This window comes from Electrophorus electricus, chromosome 23 (genome assembly GCF_041902795.1).
Source record: "Electrophorus electricus isolate QZ-2024a chromosome 23, ASM4190279v1, whole genome shotgun sequence".
NCBI classification, from domain to species: domain Eukaryota; kingdom Metazoa; phylum Chordata; class Actinopteri; order Gymnotiformes; family Gymnotidae; genus Electrophorus; species Electrophorus electricus.
In genome coordinates, this window is record NC_137519.1 from 4,574,013 (window position 1) to 4,593,658 (window position 19,646).

At 38.3% G+C, this 19,646-nt stretch overlaps 1 long non-coding RNA gene across 1 annotated transcript; it reads right to left on the bottom strand.

The window, feature by feature from the left end:
• Nucleotides 1–7,362: 7,362 nt before the first annotated feature.
• LOC113568534 (uncharacterized) lies at nt 7,363–17,666 on the bottom strand. The gene is made up of 2 exons (XR_014119639.1): nt 17,505–17,666; nt 7,363–9,594 (listed from the first exon to the last, which is right to left on the bottom strand). It is a non-coding gene; the product is annotated as an uncharacterized LOC113568534 (long non-coding RNA).
• Nucleotides 17,667–19,646: the final 1,980 nt, after the last annotated feature.

Genomic DNA, 19,646 nt, shown 5'->3' on the forward strand with positions numbered 1-19,646 from the left:
TTCATTCACCAAAGGACAACAGACAAAGGGCAGGGTCCACACAGTAGAGAGACAGCACTTAAGGTGTTGACAATAGGATAAAATGCAAAACAGTCCAGAGCACACAAAACAACAGCACAGGCAAACAACCATGCAGGAGCAAAGCCTTGACAATAATCCAGAAACGGGTCATAAAACACAGAGGCAGACAAAGATACCACTCAATACATATGTTTAAAAAAAAAAATTAAAATCATGGCAATATTTCATAAGGACCATAGGCCAAATGGATGGTTTAAATAGACAGGCAAATAATGAGGGACAGGCGAGAACAATCAGTAGTCTGATCTGGTGAGGGTGTGATGATTGAAGGAGCAGGACTGAGTGACGGGAGTTGGCAACAGGTGACTGCTGGGAAATGGAATTCAGACTAGGGAGTGTGAAAATTTGAAAGGGAATGTTTCAGAACTAACACACTGCAAATTCAAATCAACAGTGAGCGATCCTTTGTTCTGCTCAAAGCACCCATAAATATTCATTTTAGGTAACATTAACACATACTCAGAATATATATATATATATATATAAATTCAGAATTTATATTTTAAGTATAGTGGCAAACTAAAAATCTTAATGAGGCATCCTCTATTGTAAAAGACATATAGTTAATTACTCACTCTATCCATAGAAATAATTTTTAAAAATGAGTGTATAAATTGGATTTTAAAAAGAGCTCAATATGGTTTGATATTGTGTACCCACATTTAGATGTCAATCACAAAAGTTACACAGAGCACCAATATGTGAAGCTAATTTCAAAAGCACAAAACATTTATTCATGATCTCAAAATGCAGAATTGAAGAATGCAAAAGCTTAAAATCTCTATAGGGCCAAAATAGTAGACACATGTGAAAAGGTTTGATCACGAATTTAAAAGTGATGCATACATTCTCACAGCCAGTCGAAGAGTGGGATAAAAAGCAAAGAATACCCTGCAAACTATGAAATTCATTTCAAAAGCCACCCAATACAAAAAACTACATTTTTAGCCTGAATGAAAAGTCAAAGTTCAATGGAACGCTTCCGAATTAAGTATTAGATGCAGCACAAAAAGAGGCTAGGACAACCGGTAACATATTCCGGGGGAGGCTACAGTCAACACCCCAGTTAGGGACCGTGTCGTATGTTGTCCACTTAGTTTGGTATATTTCTTGAGTTAAATTACAAAAATATTGCCTAGTTTTACCATGAAGGTGACTACACCGATACCTTGTGGACTTTGTTTGAAATGATTCACTATTACGGCCAGGTATTACCCATAATGCTTTGCTTAGTCACGGAACTTATTGGACGTTTATCTATCACGTGGCCAAGATCGCGAAATTTGAATCACCTTCTCGTTTATTTTACAGTCCAAAAGCAGAATGACGCTTTTACAGAAGCAATGGTATGTAAATACTTATTTATATATATTTAAAATCAATTCTTAACTAGCATAAAATCGGAACTTATTTTGCAACTTTTATTATTATAATGCAGCGCAAGGACAATTATGTGAGATCGTTAATGAGGTGTCGTTTTATAAATAAGCAGTTATACATTCCCTTGAATATTCATGAAAAAATCATATCGATGCTCCAACGTTAAACTTCAGACAGGCATTTTGGCACACGCTAGCTTTTAAGAGTTACAGAGGGCGAGAAAAAATCAATTCATCCCTCGTGTCCGCTACGCGTGTTTTGAAGCTCCTTTCTCACATTCTCTGAAAAGGCACACGGTGTGCCACCCTTGCATAAACTAGAAATGAAAATATATATATATATATATATATATATATATATATATATATATATATATATATATATATATATATATATATATATATATATATTTTCAAATGTATTAGATAAACAAGGAACAAAAATATGTCACCGTTTCAAATATGTCAATCTTCAAACATTATTAGAAACGGTATTTCCATCATAGCGCTCAGCACTAGTCTCTCTGCACTCTTCATGTGTGACTGCCTCCTCCCAGACTAATACCAGTACCATTAAATTCGCTAATGATACTACAGTCCATGGGCTGATTACTGGAGGTGATGAGACAGCATACAGAAGGGACGTGGCTGATCTTTTGGCATGGTGCTTTTCTTAAATACCAACAAGACTAAGGAAAGGAAGCTTTACAAGCAATCTTGTCTTCATTATGTCTTGACAAAAATTGTTTCAGTAGCCCAACTGTTTGTGAATATTATGCCACATTAATGGATCATTACAGTTTCTAAAACCATTTTCCGGTCTTGGAATTAAATGATGTGGAAAAACATGCGAGGTCATTTTTGTGCCATCTGTAACTCGAAAACCAAGCATCTGACTAAAAACAAACAAAATGTATAACTTCTAAATTCAGTAAATTCATGTCAATGTTCAAACATATAAGAGAGTGAGCTGTGTAAATTTGCATTTATTGTTTTTCACTGACATCAATAGTTATAGTAGATGGGTGTTTGCATGCATGACAAAATATCAAACTATCTAACAACCATTTATGGTGCTTTAAATAAGACATTGCCTTTGGTAAATGAACCATTTGTGTTTTGAATTTAATATTTCTGCAGGTGCTGGTTCATCTATGTGTTTATTCTGCCAGTAGAAAAAGGTGAGTTCTACATTCACCTTAATGAACATATATTAGGACTTGGTGGCATTGCTGATTTGTAATGTTTAGAAAAAATAAAAATAAATTACGACAATTGTGTGTGTGTGTGTGTGTGTGTGTGTGTGTGTGTGTGTGTGTGTGTGTTTCAGTGTTACCAGAAAGGACAACTGCATGCATTATAGGCGATTCCATCATCCTGCATTGTTTATCCAGTGACACCACACTAAGAAGCAGCACGATGAATGCATTTTGGCGATATGAAGACAGTAAGACTGTGTTTGACATCATGCGCGGCAGAGTCTCTCTTGAGGAACAGGACGCGGTGTATAGAGGCAGGGTGGACAGTTTCCCAGAGGAGTACACGAAAGGCAACTTCTCCATCAGACTCAGAGATGTGAAGCTCTCTGATGCAGGAATGTACTCCTGCTTCATCCCTCATGTCAGTGAGCAAACAATAGTAGAACTGATCGTGAAAGGTACATGGAGTCATTCTTCAGTAACCCTGAATTATATTATATTGAGTTTGATTTCAAATGCCAAAATAACTATTCAAAATGAGGAAATTGTGGGTGCTTCCTGTCTAGTGGAAGATAATTTATCCACACACACCACCCCACTATCTCTAATGGCCTGACTTGTTTGTGCTCCACAGATGTTAGAATTTCTGAGCTAAGAAACATGGACATCAAAAGAAGACCAGAAAACATTTGGCTTTTCTCTGTATTTTTCTGTATCTCTTTCCATTTTCACTCATTTCTATAGTACTTTGTAAAGAAGAATGAATGCATTTGAATTATTTAATTGAATTATCTTGTCAAAAATCTTTGAGTCTGCATTTGAGCTAGTACAATATGATTTGACTCCAGCCCACAAATCTATGATACAGACTTTGTACACTAATTGTGCACCTGTTCACACAAGTGCCCTGACTGTATATCCTTACCCCTCAATCAAGGGTTTATTTTATTTTATGAATTCCTTAATATCTTAATTTCTCATTGAAATATTTAAACTATTTGAGTTTATTTTCCTTTTCTTTTAATTATGGCAAATATCTTCTTGAGATTATAGAGCCCAGGATTTAATAAGCTTTATTACTCCTATATTCTATTCTTTGCAAAAAGCCCTATGTTTTAGAAACTGCTATACAAATAAAGCTTTTTTTATTATTATTCAATTTTGTGAGTGTTCCTTCTCTGAAGGTTTTATGTAAATGTTCTTGAGTCCAGGTGTTTCACCCACCCAAACAGCTATGCAATCACAATGGAAAAACACTGGCAATAGCAGTCAGTTAAAACTTTAAGGGTGCAGGGATGGAGCTGTTGTGCTCAGAGCTCATAATATATTAGCTGAAGTCATTAAACATGAATCCCTTATCAACGTTCATCACAGTAGCTCTAACCCACCTCAGTAATCTACTTGCTTCATGCAGTAACCTGTTCTCCAGTAGGGGGGACTCTCCTCATCCATAAGTTATTATCATTTCAGATTTATGACAACAGCTTTTTGATGATTGATGCCCTCCAGTTGGAAATGTGCTGAGAATCCATCTGTTCTGCTGTCTTTGGGTCTGTGTGTCTCTTTTTTCTGCTGCGGTTAAAGCCTGATGTGAAACTAAAGCTGTTCTCAGATCAGGACAACATCTAAGCAAAACTTCTCCACCTGCCAGATCCCTAGAGAGCACGATGGGAGAATGCCTACACAAAATCTCATAATAATGTCTAATATTTTACAACTTTTACGATGTGCTGAAATAAAACGTTTATGCACAGGTCTTCACCTCTGTTTAATAAAACAATCAATGTGTCTCAAAGTCAGCCTTAATTTTAAAGATTTTTTTTTTTAGCTAAACCATTGTTTTGCCTGTGGAGAAATCCATGAAGCACATGTTTGCTGGGAACACATATACCATGGCACAAGGAGAAAAAAAACAACCAAAGAGCACAGTCACCACATCCTGTTCTTACACAGTGAAAAGAAAAAAGACCTGTGGTCAGAGCAGGTTTCATCCTCTCTTCATCTGCAGTGTGTGGCTGGTTTGTTCCTGTGCTTCTCTGTTATGTTTAGCAGCAGTGCTTCCTCATTGGGTTGCAGGACAGGAACTTCATTATGGTTCATGAAGGACATTCAAGCACCAACATGAAGATTATTTGGCTCTTCTGTGAGTTTTTTCACTACAAATAAACTTTGATTATTGGAATTTTAAGCTTCTATTAAAATGTTAAGCTAGTGTTTACTCACCGTCACGGTTGGTGCCTGCTCGCTTTGGTGGTTTCTCTGTCGTGTGTGTTATTTTGGTTCTAGTTGTTAGTTTCGTTTTCCAGGCCAGTCATTACTTTCATTTGTTCCTAGTTTCTAGTCTTAAGTTCATGTATTTGAACCCTGTCTTGTTGCCTTTGTCTCGGTTGTTTGGTTGTGTCGAGGTCCATAGTATTGGCTGGATGGCTGGATGTTTTTTGAAACCCTTTGTGTTTCTTAGTCTGAGTTCTTCCTAGCGTCTTTGTTACAGCCTGTCTGCCTTTGCGTGCTTTTGGTTTGTGTTTCCTAGCCCTTGATATCCAAGCCCTTGCTTTGTGTGTCATGTATCTTCGTACTCTCCGTGTTGGCTTAATGACCCTGGACTGCTCTGACGACTCTGAATTTGGATTTGCCCCTAATAAATCTCGCTCTTCTCCGCACATGCGTCCACCTCCTTACCACACCCCGCTATACTCACATAGTAGAAGTTTTGCTGCTAGATTATAGTAACATAGAAGATGTGTATGAGTTCCTTACGGCTCCATTGTACCCAGTCAGACTTGCACAGTGTGTCATGCTCATTCTGGCTTATTCTCTCAGCGCCATCTTCAGTGCCAAAGCTGTTGGAATTTTTAGCTTGTCTTCATGTGTCCTAATTTCCTTTATACAGTGTAGTTTTAGAATTCATCTTTTAGTATAATTGTTTGCTTCGTCTAACTCCCTGGTGTGTGTTTGCTGTTGGTTTCTCTATCTAGGTCTCCTGCTGTGGTGTGGAGCTGCAGAGAGTTTCACTGATAAGATGGTAGATTTGGGACAAAATGTGACCCTGCGCTGTGAGGTTGCTGTAAGGGATGTATATTGGTACCTTATGAAACCATCACATCCTCCTGTGTTTATATTACGATCATTCTCAAGTAAAATCACAATTCCATTGTACAACAGCACAACATTAAACAAACAATTCTCACTGCAGCTAAATAGTAGTTTATTTATACAAAATATCACTCTAAAAGAATTAGGAATTTATTATTGTATTCAAATAGATACACCACCTAGAATTAGCAATGGCATCAAACTTCACAGCAGACTGCACAAGGCAGGTAAGTATAGTTAACCTTATCAGAACATGAAATGTATTTTCTGATCCATTAAACAGTCACCTTAGTTCCACTATTTTATAGATAATTATATTTACACTGAGCCAGAAATTTTTTCTTCTTGAAGATGAATTATGGTCTTAGAAACTGTTTATTCATTTAATGAAGATAAAGTCTGTGTTTTTATTACAATGTCAGTGTAGATTAAGTCACTGGGAAACACAAAACACCATTAAGACACACAGTGCTAATTGTTGTCATCTAACACACAATATTCACTCAATTAGTGTTATTGTCAGTAGTGCCAGTACTGCAACTCTGAAGAGGGACAAATTTTAAAAATAGTTTAAAGAACGTTTAACATGACTTTATAAAAACTACAGAAATATTCCACCAAAATTAAAACAAAAATGTATAATGATAAACTCGAGTCATCTGCCTGATTTTTGATGATGGTGATGATGATTAAATTAATCCAGATAATCAGAATCAGACATGTGAGTGTAAGCAGTTCCAGGATGAGACACATGATGAAGATGAAGAGATGCGTCTCTGGAGAAACCTCCTCATCACATCAGGCCTGCTGATCTGTGTTCTGGTCATTGTAGTCACAGGTGGGTTATATTTAATATATCCAGATAAACAATCTGAATAACAAATGATATAAAAATACAGTATTTCAACTGAATCTACGTCCCAATTCTGTTGCCCTGTTTGTGTTTGGTGGGTTTTGTGCAAGTTTAGTCTTAAAGAATAACAAGGATCAGGTCACTCTATCATTGGGTCTACGGTTTCTCTTCAGCTTTTGTACTTACACAGTAGTTTCATTTTGTCATAGTTTAAGTTAGGAAGTTATAAATAAAGAAATCCATAAAGAAAATATTCCTTTATGAGCTCTGTTAATTACAAAGTCTACATTACCTTATCAAATTCCTTAGATAATTGAAGTTTCATCTTATAATTTTGATCCATTTGTAATGATTTTATTTAAATAATTCATATCTAAATTACATATCATTATATTTAATGAGCTCTGTTGAACTTTTTAAGAATGTAAGCATGTCATGTCAGGTATGACTGTAAGCCACTGCAAAGTGTCTCCAAACCACCTGCTGCAACCTCCAAACTCACGTCTCCAGAAGCACCACGCGCTCAGTGCTGTACAGGTAGATACACTGTATTTAATCAGCTAATGATCAGCAGTCATCACAGTAACGTATTGATTAGCTCCACCTGTGTTGTTACGTAGAGGGGACGTCTCTGCTATTACTTGTGAAGTTATACTTCAATCATCATTTCAAGTTAAAAAGGAAGTACAGTGTGGAATATCCACAATATGTCAGAATAAATGAATGAAAACAAATAATATGTCATAAGCAGCTGATGTGTTGGTCTTTTAAATTTATTTTTAGTGTACAATAGTTGAGGAAGATGACATGTCAGTTGGTTAAACATAGACATATAAGGACTAATATTTTTTGCATGTGTTGGTAGAGCAGAGAGAGAGAACACCAAGGTTGTGGGTTCGAGCCCCAGACCCATCCACATGACCTCACACTTATAATAGTGTCTTTTTCCATTTTATTGTGCATGAGAGTTACCAAAAAGTTTCTAACAAAAAGCCTTTCCTGGTAAATTATTGTTCTGAAACATGCACCAAATTTTGAACACTTTAAAACAAAAATTTTGCTGACTGTTTATAATCTCTTTGTAACGGTTTAAAATCTTCTGGGTGGATTTTCTCAAAATCCTTTTCAACAGGGTCCTGATCACCCCGTGGACATTAAGTCTTACTTACATTTTATCATTCTTCAATCCCTTTCAGGAAAATTAGCTTTCCAACAATACAGAATCACATATTAATACTTCTTTTTAAACAAACTAGCAGTGACAACTGTGTCATTGCATTTTTGTGAACCTTTTCTTTGTCTAAAACATGTACTTATTCATTGTTTCTAAATGGCAAATGTATTATAACTTGGACACAATATGTTAATAATGGTAAATGTGTTTGTATTTATCTTTGTAACATCTTTCTTATATTTGTCTGTAATTGTTCACGGGTCTCAAATGACTTTTTCATCTGTTTTACAGAATCAGTTTCCAGTGCTGCTACAGACAGAAGTGCAGACCAACTACAAAAGCAACACCTTCATTTTAGTGGAGTTTAACCAGTTTAACCCTGGGCTGTAGGGCACACACGCATACAGGCGCACGCGCACACACAGACACACACACACACACACATATATACACGCACGCACGCACACATGCATGCAGTAATTTTATACGCACCACACACACAAACAAGCTTGCAGCTCTTTGTTCTGGTCAACATGTAGCAGAGTGAAATGAACTCTATCACAAAAGTGTGGTTACTCTGAGTCTGCACATCAGCTGTTTCATGCACATTTCAGACAGACAGGGTTACTGTGCTGTAAGGCACACACACATGCACACACATACATAAATACATACATACACACACACACACACACGCACATACGCATATATACACACACACGCATGCATGCATGCAGTTATTTTATACACATCACACACACAAACAAGCTTGCAACTCTGTGTTCTGGTCAACATGTTGCAGAGTGAAATAAACTCTACCACAGAAGTGTGGTTACTCTGAGTTTGCACATCAACTGTTTCATGTGCATTTCATCTTTCTCACGGCAAAATATTGTGTTGTAAAATTGATCTAACATGCATTTGTTTGTTCTAGTTGGAATATGCCCTAGAACATACTACACTAATAATCCTGACATCATGAAATTTGATAAAGTTTGATGCTGATAGCTTAATAATTGAGAGTGGCCAATTAGTTTAATACAGGTTTTTTTATGCTTTCTGTAAAATGCTTATTGACCGACTACAGTGTCCTGGTTCAGAGATTGCAAAAGGTCTGCAAAAACAAATTAATCATGCAAGCATGAGAGGATTTTCAATTTAAAAAAAAAACGGTCCCAAATTTCTGCTAAAATATGGTCAGCAAATATATTTACATTGTACATTTACATGTGTAAGCCTTCTGCCTGTGTCTGGTGAGTTCTTTAAAAAATTCTAGTCTAAGTTCTATTCTAAGTCTAAGAGGTTCACTGATAAGCTGGTAAAGGATGTATACTGGTTCCTGATGAAATCATCACATCCTCCCCTGTTTATATTAGTCACTCTCTCTCTCAAGTTTATTACTGATGGAAACTCATGGAAACACAACATTCAGAAAACGATTCTCAGTGCAGCTAAATAGTACATTAATTATGCAAAATATCACTCTGAATGACCACTTAAGATAAAGACTACCTATATTTTATTTATTTATTTACTTATTTATTTATTTAAATTAATTAATTAAAATCTTTTTAAGTAATCCATGATGGTGCAGAAGATGGCAGCCACAGTGAGATGCTGGTATGTTTTGTGGGGGGTTTTTTTTTTGGTAATGTCATCCATGGTACATCAAACCGTCAGTCGGAGCAGGGAGCAGTTACTGACTTGGCAAGGAGGTAGCAGACAGGAAGAAGAGCGGGCGCGCTCGTAAGGCTGAGACGCGCAGGTTCAGACACGGCTTTCCAGCCCCTTTATTTGCCTTCCAGTCTGCGATCTCTGGGAAAGGAAATGGAAGAATGACTTCTGTTTTCACAAAACCAACAAAGACTTTTCAACTGCATCTGCCGTCTGTTTTACAGAGACCCCGGACAGCGTGCTACACCTCACTGGCTTCCAGCTGCACAGAGACGCAGAGCTGCTCATCATTCTGAGAAATTTTAACAATAGATGCAGAAATATTGAATTTTACAGTTGATATGATAATCCATAATTAGAACCTTGCTATGGCCAATACCAATATTAATAACCAATAATATTTACAATAACTAATACAACTAATACAATACAATAACCAATAACTATTTACATCAAGTATAGTGGTTGTAACATGTTAAACTACAAAAATGGATCATTCATGATTTTTACCTAGCCATGTCACAGATAAATCTGACATCACAATTATTGTAAACATATGTTGCTCTTAACAGAAAAGAGAGCAAAAATAGTTTCATTAGATTTTATTTTCTAACCTTTCTAACCTAGTGCTATTTTATGTCTTGAACTGGTCAAGGTATAAGAAAACCTATGGTTGTAAAACCTGCAGAAAAAAAACAACAAAAAAACAAAACCCCAATACATAACTGCAAAACTACATAGTCACCAACATCACATACTTTGCTTAATGAGTAAATACCAAAATACAAAAATGGAAAATACAAAAAATCTTGTGTGAAAATAATTCCAAACACAAATTGCACTTTTCAAATAAAACTAGCCCTCTTTCTTACAACTGTAGCAATATACAAATGGGGCCTAAATTAAACAGGCTTAAAATTTCTGCTTGGACTTATTGGTCAAATTTCCAATATCCATAACAATGAATTCAAAACTGCCATAATCGGCAAGTAATATGTTAGTCGCACCTCTTCAGCCTTTCTCTGCCAGTCATCCACCCACTTCCCCCACATCTCTGGCCTCCACTCATCTCACCATCAAGAGCAGGACTTTAACGGGCTTTACAGCAGACAGGTAAGAAAATGCCCAGGGCCTGATCTAGTTTCTCCATCCACCCTAAAGCACAGCTGAGACCAATCTGCACCAATTTTCACAATCATCATCAAATGGTCACTGGAACTCTGCACTGCTCCCACATGCTTCGAAACATCTACCATAATTCCAGTCCCCCAAAAAATGAACATTGCTGGACTCAATTACAACAGGCCTGTAGATATGACCTGTTTTATCATGAAGGTCTTTGAACGACTGGTACCTGGCCCACTTCAAGGCCATCTCAAGTCCTCTTCTGGATCCCCTGCAGTTTGCATACAGAGCTAACAAGTCTGTTGATGTGGTAAACTTGTCCAAGGATCTTGACAATCCTGTAACCTACGCTAGAGTTCTATTTATGAACTTCAGCTCAGCTTTCAACACCATAGTGCCAGAGCTGCTGAAAGCCAAACCATTTGAAGAGCTGAGCCATCTAACTAGCTAAATGTTCTTGGTTGTCAACGTTTTCAAAATCGTGCAAGACGTTTTGTGTGTGTTTCCCCAAAAACCATTGTACTATGTTAAGTATAAAGGTTTTTACCTCGGATCATCAATTTGAATGTTCTCGTCACTAGATTTCAAGGTCATTGGGCGTTCAGCTCTAATGGTAGTGTGTCCAAAATGTTGCACACTCATTTGAAAGTAGTATTAAGTATACTATAAGAATAGGATGAAACACCATTTCAAATAAGTGCAGAGTGCGTAGTACCCGATTTTGGACAGTCACCAACCGATGCGTCCTCGGGTTTCGGGAGGAGTAGCAAAAACACATCTGGATGCTTTAACCATTTTAGATACAGGAGTGCTGAAGCCACAAGACGTTGCTTTCAAGGATGGGGATGCTGAGGCCTACAGCTCAGCCAAGGCCAAATTGAAAAGGGGCGATAGGAAAGCCAAACACACCTACAAACTATCTATTGAGGAGCACTTCCACAGCTCTGACCCCCGCCGCATGCGGATGGGCATCCAGTCCATCACAGGCTATAAACCACCCCCACCAACTCTTCCATCTATCATTGCATCACTCCCGGATGAGCTTAATCAGTGTTACGCTCGTTTTTCACAGCAATAGACAACTCACCACATCAGATGGGCCTCCTCCTCATAAGGGTGAACCTCCCATGTTATCCACTGCGGATATATGTTCAGTACTGAGCAGAGTAAACACATGGAAAGCCGCTGGCCCTGATGGCATTCCAAGATGTGTCCTCACAGCATGTGCAGAACAGCTAGCTCAGGTCTTTCTGATATCTTCAATCTGTCACTGGCTCAGGCTGCTGTTCCAACATGCTGGAAGACATCCACCATCATGCCGGTGCCAAAGAGGTCTTCTGCAGCAAATCTGAACGACTTACGCCGTTACACCAATCGTGGTGAAGTGCTTTGAGAAACTTGTTTTTAGTCATCTGAAGGCCACACATCCACCATAACTGGACACCCACCAGTTTGCATATTGTACAAACAGATCTGGGACCTGGGAGTCAGTACCCCTTTGTGTAACTGGGTTTTGGACTTCCTAACCAACAGACCCCAGGCTGTGAGGTTGAGCAGTCACATGTCCTCCAGACTCATTCTGAACACTGGCGTGCCGCAGGGCTGTGTGTTGAGCCCTCAGCTTCTCCTTGTTCACCTACGACCGTGTGCCTCTACATAGATCTAACATCATCATTAAGTTTGCAGATGACACAACTGTGATCGGACACATCAGCGATGATGATGAAACAGCCTACAGGGAGAAGATGCAGCATCTGGCAACCTGCTGTTCCACCAATAACCTCTCCCTCAACACTGAAAAGACCAAAGAAGTCATTGTGAACTACAGGAAGACCTCTCCTGTTCATATCAATGGAACAGAAGTAGAGCGTGTTTTCAGCTTCAAGCTCCTGAGCGTCCATATCTCTGAGGATCTTTCATGGACACTCAACACATCTTATCTGGTTGAGAAGGTGTACCAGCGTCTTTATCTCCTGAGGAGAATAAGGAAGGACCATCTGTCTCCTCAGATCCTGACTAACTTTTATTGCTGTAGCATCGAAAGTGTTCTAACCAACTGTGTGACAGTGTGGTACAGCGGCTCCAATGTGGCTGACAGAAAGGCCCTGCAAAAGGTGGTGAAGAATGCTCAGCGCACCATTGGTGCACATCTCCCTGCCATTGGAGACATTCACCACCAGCATTGTGTGCAAAGAGCACACAGCATCATCAGGGACTCCTTCCACCTCAACCACACTCACACTACCATCTTGGAGGAGATACAGGAGCATCCGTGCTAGAACCAGTCGGCTCAGGTCCAGCTTTTTTCCATTCACCATCACTTTACTTAACTCTACAATATACCGATAAATACTACTGCGCCGACACCATCTATACAGTGCACCCTGGACTCATTTATATTTAGCATTCACCATAATGGATAGTGTATGTACATCATACACTACTGTTTATATCCATCCTGTACATACTATGTAAAGATACACTGTAAATATTCCCTACACTATTGTACGTACTACCTACATTGTATTGTAATTTTTGTTATACTTCACACACAGACACACACATATATATATATATATATATATATATATATATATATATATATATATATATAAAAGCAATTTTTACATATATTTTATAGTTATATACTTAGGCACTCCACCAGGTTACTCCTGACAGATTTTTATGCAAATACAGACACTGCATGTTCAGTTACCATGCATGCAGTGTCACAAAATGAATGATGACTGCAAAGACTTGGATGAATGATCTTAAAAAAGTGACCATTATTGGCTAGAGCTGTTAAGTTGACAAGGAGTGGGAGTGGCCAGACCATGCAAATCAGTGGCACCACCTTGGTTAAAATCTGGTCAAAGTCACATTACTACCCACTTTCTGTCCAGTCAAAAGCATCTAAACAGCTATACTAAGGTCAACCTGGGTTTAAATTGTACATTTACACTCTGCAAACTTCAGTCAAATGTAATGGTGGACTGTCCAATCTGGAGTGGTAGCATAGGCAGTCTTCACTTTTAAAAAGTACAATTCCCATCTATTCAGTATTTATCACATTTGACAGTGTAATAGAAGAGTGTCTTTGCTGTGGCTAAATATAGAGCCGCTCTACAGGTTGTGACCATAAAGCATCTATAAAGCTGTGTCTTGAGGTAATAAAATAATATTGTAAGCAGAAAAATAGGGATGGTCCAGAATAAACTAGTTTCACGCAGGAAAGGCTTCAGTGCAAATCCTTACGAGGCCTCTTTGACAGGCCTCTAGGGCCCTGAGTCGCGGGTGGAGCCTGGGTTCAAGGGTGGGAAATTCCCACCTAGCACCAGAAGAAAAAAATATGGACATCACTGGAGCAGCCAATATCTGGTGATATAGAATATGACTGCCTTTTTAAAAAATAGAGGTAGTCCAGGATGAACCTAATGGTACCAAGAACTGGTTGGTGTAAGTATTGAATACCAATTTACATACACTGAATAATGTAAGGTTTTGAGAACAATAGTGGAACCTGGCCAAATTTTTAATAAAAAAATTAAAATGGTTATGAAGAAAGGTGTGTCCATCTGAGACTGTTAGACATTCTGCGGACAATGCCTTGTTTGTAACATTGAGCTCAGAATAAAGACAAGACCAGCTCTTCTCTTCAATTAATTCCAGAGCCTGCACTTTATTTCTATGTAGTGTGTCTTGAATTTAGGAAGATCTAGGAACGACAGACAGTCTGTACACACAAATGAGCTTCTGTAAATCATTGCATCTACAATCCTCATCACAGAATCCAAACTATTTGTAGGTTCAAGGGTGCAGAACAATGAATCCCAGCAGAGATGTGAACAAAAGCAAAACGCTGTTGGACCTTCCTCTGACATCACCGTTTCCTGCACGATCACTCCAATCTGAAGACTCGCGTTCTGTTAAACACAAAAATGGATGACAAAATATTAACATTCTCCAATATTAATCCAAAAGCACTATGCTGTTATCTTGTTACTGAGTTCAGTGTATGTTCTGCCCACAGAAATGTACATGCACAGTTTACACCAAACATTTAAAACATTCTGCATCTCTCACTTGCTAATCTTCATTTGGACATGAACTCTAGATAACATGCGTTATACATGTAGTCTGTATTAAAGGAATCCAGCTGCCCTTTGGTCAACTGCAGATCACTTATAAAGGAGGCAACTTGGCAGTCTCTACCTACTAGACCAGAAGATTAAAAATGTGCACCTTCCCAGTCTCAGAACTCAATGCACACAATTCACTAATCATTACCAATGACCTACAATAAACTACAGAGCATATATGGAGATTAAGACAATACATACACACCTTTAACAATCAGATCTAGTTTTGTGTGCACTCCAACTTGAGGCATGAAGCAGGAGTATGTTCCTGCATCAGAGAGCTTCACATCTCTGAGTTTGATGGAGAAGTTGCCTTTCTTCATGTACTCCTCTGGGAAACTGTCCACCCTGCCACTGTACACCACCTCCTGGTTCTCAAGAGAGACACTGCCACCATTTATGTCAAGCACAACTTTACTGTCATTGTATCTCCAAAAGACCACTGTAGATTCATGTTTATCATTGTTTGAACATGGCAAAATCACGGTACTGCCTATAATGGCAACAACATGGACATTCTCCAGGGACACTAAAAGAAAAATCTCACACACACACACACACACACACACACACACACACACACACACAGTTAAAAGTGTATGTTCACATATCTCCCTGCTCTTTCAAAAAGATGTTTAATTTTTTCTTACTGGGGTGTGGCAAGCACTCACCACTGTGTATCAGCAACAAAAACAAAAAGTAGAAACAGCCTCTGTTAAAAATAAGGGAAAAGCAATTAAAAATAAGCAGAATAAAAAAGCCCTGCAAGTTTGCTTTTAAAGACAGTTTGAAACGTTTGCTTGTAAAGTGGATATTTCTAAAGTAGCATAAAAATTTCTTCTCAGATACATAATAACTGTAGATTACCAAACATGCACATGTCCTTCACTTCCCATCCTTGGTAACAACCTTTAAATCATTTTTTCCTCCCAAGCATAGAAATGCATGCAACTCAAACTACTGATGGATGAGAAGTTAAGATTCAGATGCTTCCAGACAGGGTGTACTGCATGATCCAATTAGTATACTAAACAAATGGTAAACAGGACCCACTGAACAGAACTTTGAATTAAGATCACAAGTTATAAAAAGACCCAAATGATTTTGAAAGAGATCATTACAGGGGCACAGTTGCACAAGTTTCCACAGAAACCATGACTAAAATGACAGGCATTAAGATCTATGGTAGAAGTAATTAATGTGCAAGGACACCACTGTTCTTCAGGTGACTGGTCAAAGCAAAAAAAGGTATCTGACTACATCAGCAAGGACAGTCCATTGACAACCAGAGTGTGTGCTATAGTAGCATTGCAGTGCACAAATCCCCCATTCCAAATACACAAATGCTGTGCACTGGAAGAGAGATATATAAAAATTTGATCTAGCAAGTCATCCTCTACCACATTTTAGACATGTGGGCAGGCAAAAGCCTGAATGCTTGACCCCTACAGTGAGGGGGCCAAATGGTGTTCCACCCACGAATCCACACAAAGCTATTGTGATCACCTTTATCCTGATGACACATTCCTATTCTGATGGGGTGGGAACTCCCAGGACGACAGTGCCCATATAGACAGGGCATGAATGGTCATTAAATGCATTGAAAAATATGAAAATGCTGTACATTCTATGAATGTTACGTTACACCTTCACAATTTGCACAATAACCTATGAATGTCATAATTTCTCTCGGTTTACGGTTTGGCCTTCCATTCCTGCTGTCTGAGACAGGGCAAACTCACACTCAAGCCCTAAGCATAAACATGCAGAAACCGGTTCCACTTGCTCTTTGTGCACACTGTGGAAAAAACATGTATGTGATTTGAATATCAACCTGAATATTATTTCAAACACTATGGCAATAGGTACACTACGGTTTCGTCTGACTATCCATAATACAATTTAAGATATCTACAAATTAGTTGTGACTAATAAGAATTAGAATTTGACTATTCAAAATGCAAGTTAGCGTGTAAAGTTTATATTAAACCCTATAGTACCAACAAGGTGTATTTGTTGCACCACAGGGCAGGTTTTCATGCTAAAATAGGCTACATAAATCTGTTACATTCCATCTGACTAGTCAGAATAATTATGATTAACAACATATTCAAAATATGCATAACTTATTTCCCGATATCTAAAAACTACATTAGACTAATCCGAAATCAAATTAGTCAATTTCTAGTCAAAATGTGACATCTTGAATTAGCATTATGTCTAGTCGTAAATTAATTACATACATCTTCAATGCAAATCCGTTCAATAACTGTTAAAACTGCTAGCCGTACAAACACCCTTCTTACGCAACCTATTAATAGCTAAGTCTTTGCAGTCATCGACGTTACAAAATGGCAGCTGCTAGCATTGGAACGGGTCGCTAGAAGCATTTTGTTGTCGTGTACCTTCAACGTTAGGCACAACATTACGTTTGGATATAGCTAGCTACAAATTAAATTTCTTTGGTAATGGAATGGGATACAAAACTTCTCAAGCTACATTAACCCTCATCTTTCAACAGCAGATGCCCTGGTGGTTAACCTAGTTTCTGAGGGTTCTCAAAAACTAGTTAGATTGGACAGGCCACTGACTAAGGGTGTGGCTAGTTATGCTAACCTAGCTAGCTAGTTGACTGGTGGACTATGTAAAAACAAAATTGTAAAGTCAATATATTCTTATTATGTAAACAATCCATTCAGAATTTAGCTAGATATAGCTTAGCTAGTTTTTCAGTTTTCTACTTCAAGCAATTTCTAGAAAACATGGCTCGCAAATTGTGTGTCTCACCTCAGTATGGTTTTATCGGATGCGTATCTATTGCTCATGATGTACAAAGTTATCAAAATATAATCAAAAGCCCTTTAGTAATACAGATAGAAAGGTAAAGAGCCAGAGTCGTTAGCTAGCTAGACCTGGGTGTTCCACTGAACAACAGATACTCAATGACGTAGACTTTCGCCTCCCCAAAACGTTTACCGCAACCGGATGTGCGTATAATTGTAAGTCATTACCTAAATGCTATAAACGTAAATGACATAGCTATATATAGTTTGAAATTGCTTTAAAATGCATAAAAGGTGAAATGATCGGTTATTAATATCGGTATCTGCCACAGCAAGGTGCTAATTATCGGTCAAAATATTGGTCCAAAAAATTTAATATTGGTGCATCTATAGTTAAAATCTCTCTGAATGATGAGCAGTGAGTCCATTCAGCAGTGAGTCCATTCATTATCTGATCCAAGAACAGTTTCTGCATGTTTTTCGTGTGCATGTCTGGTGGAATGTTATTGCCAAGCAAAATAAAATAAAATTCATGAAAGTAGAACAAATGGTTTGCAGTTAATGAATATTATTCTAGATGAGGAGTGCATGATTTTAAAAGGACTGTGATGTCTTTACATCAGCGATCAGACAAAAGCATATTCCTCCTCTTGGTTTTTCCACTGAGCTCTGCGTCTCTGTGCCCACTCTGTGGTAATTAGGTTCGATTAGGTAACTGAAGTTTCATTTTGTAATTTTGTTCCACTTGTAGTGTTTTTAATTACATCATTCAGACATAAATCACATATTTATCATAATTTTTAATGAGCTCTGTCAAACTTGTTAGGAATGTAAGCATGTTATTTCAGGTATGATTGATGGTTTGGAGACACTGCAAAGTTCATTTTAGTGGAGTTTAACCAGTTTAACCCTGTGCTGTAGGGCACACACGCGCACACATACATATATACATACATCTACAGACATACAAACAATTTTTATATATATTTTATATATAATGCCATAGTTATATACTTAGGCACATTCTGGCACTCTTCTGTTTTGCACATTCTGGTAGATGCTAACTGCATTTCATGGCCTTGTACTGAGCAATGACAGCGTTGAAGCTACACTGCCTGGCCAAAAAAAAAAAGGTCACACACACTAATAATTTGTTGGAACGCCTTTAGCTTTGATTACGGCATGCAGTCACTGTGGCATCATTTCCACAAGCTTTTGCAATGTCACAACATTTATTTCTGTCCAGAGTTGCATTACTCCCCCCCCAGATATTGTATTGATGATGGGAGATTTGGACCACTGCGCAGTGTCTTCAGCACATCCCAAAGATTCTCAATGGGGTTCAGGTCTGGACTCTGTGGTGGCCAAACCATGTGTGAAAATGATGTCTCATGCTCCCTGAACCACTCTTTCACAATTTGAGCCTAGTGAATCCTGGCATTGTCATCTTGGAATATGCCCGTGCCATCAGGGAAGAAAAAAATACATTGATGGAATAACCTGGTCGTTCAGTATATTCAGGTAGTCAGCTGACCTCAATCTTTGGGCACATAATGTTGCTGAGCCTAGACCGGACCAACTGCAGCATCCCCAGATCATAGCACTGCCCCCACAGGCTTGTACGGTAGGCACTGGGCATGATGGGTGCATCACTTCAGCCACCTCACTTCTTACCTTGATGCACCCATCACTCTGGAACAGGGTAAATCTGGACTCATCAGATCACATGACTTTCTTCCATTGCTCCAGAGTCAAATCTTTATGCTCCCTAGCAAATTGAAGCCATTTTTGCCGGTTAGCCTCACTGACAAGTGGTTTTCTTAAGGCTACACAGCTGTTTAGTCCCAATCCCTTGAGTTCCCTTCGCAATGTGCATGTGGAAATGCTCTTACTTTCACCATTAAACCTATCCCTGAGTTCTACTGTTGTTTTTCTACAATCTGATTTCACTACACGTTTAAGTGATCGCCGATCACGATCATTCAAGAATTTTTTCCAACCACATTCCTTCCTCAAAGATGATGTTTCCCCACTGTCCTTCTACTTTTTAATAATGCGTTGGACAGTTCTTAACGCGATTTTAGTAGTTTCAGCAATCTCCTTAGAAGTTTTCTCTGCTTGATGCACACCAATAATTTGACCCTTC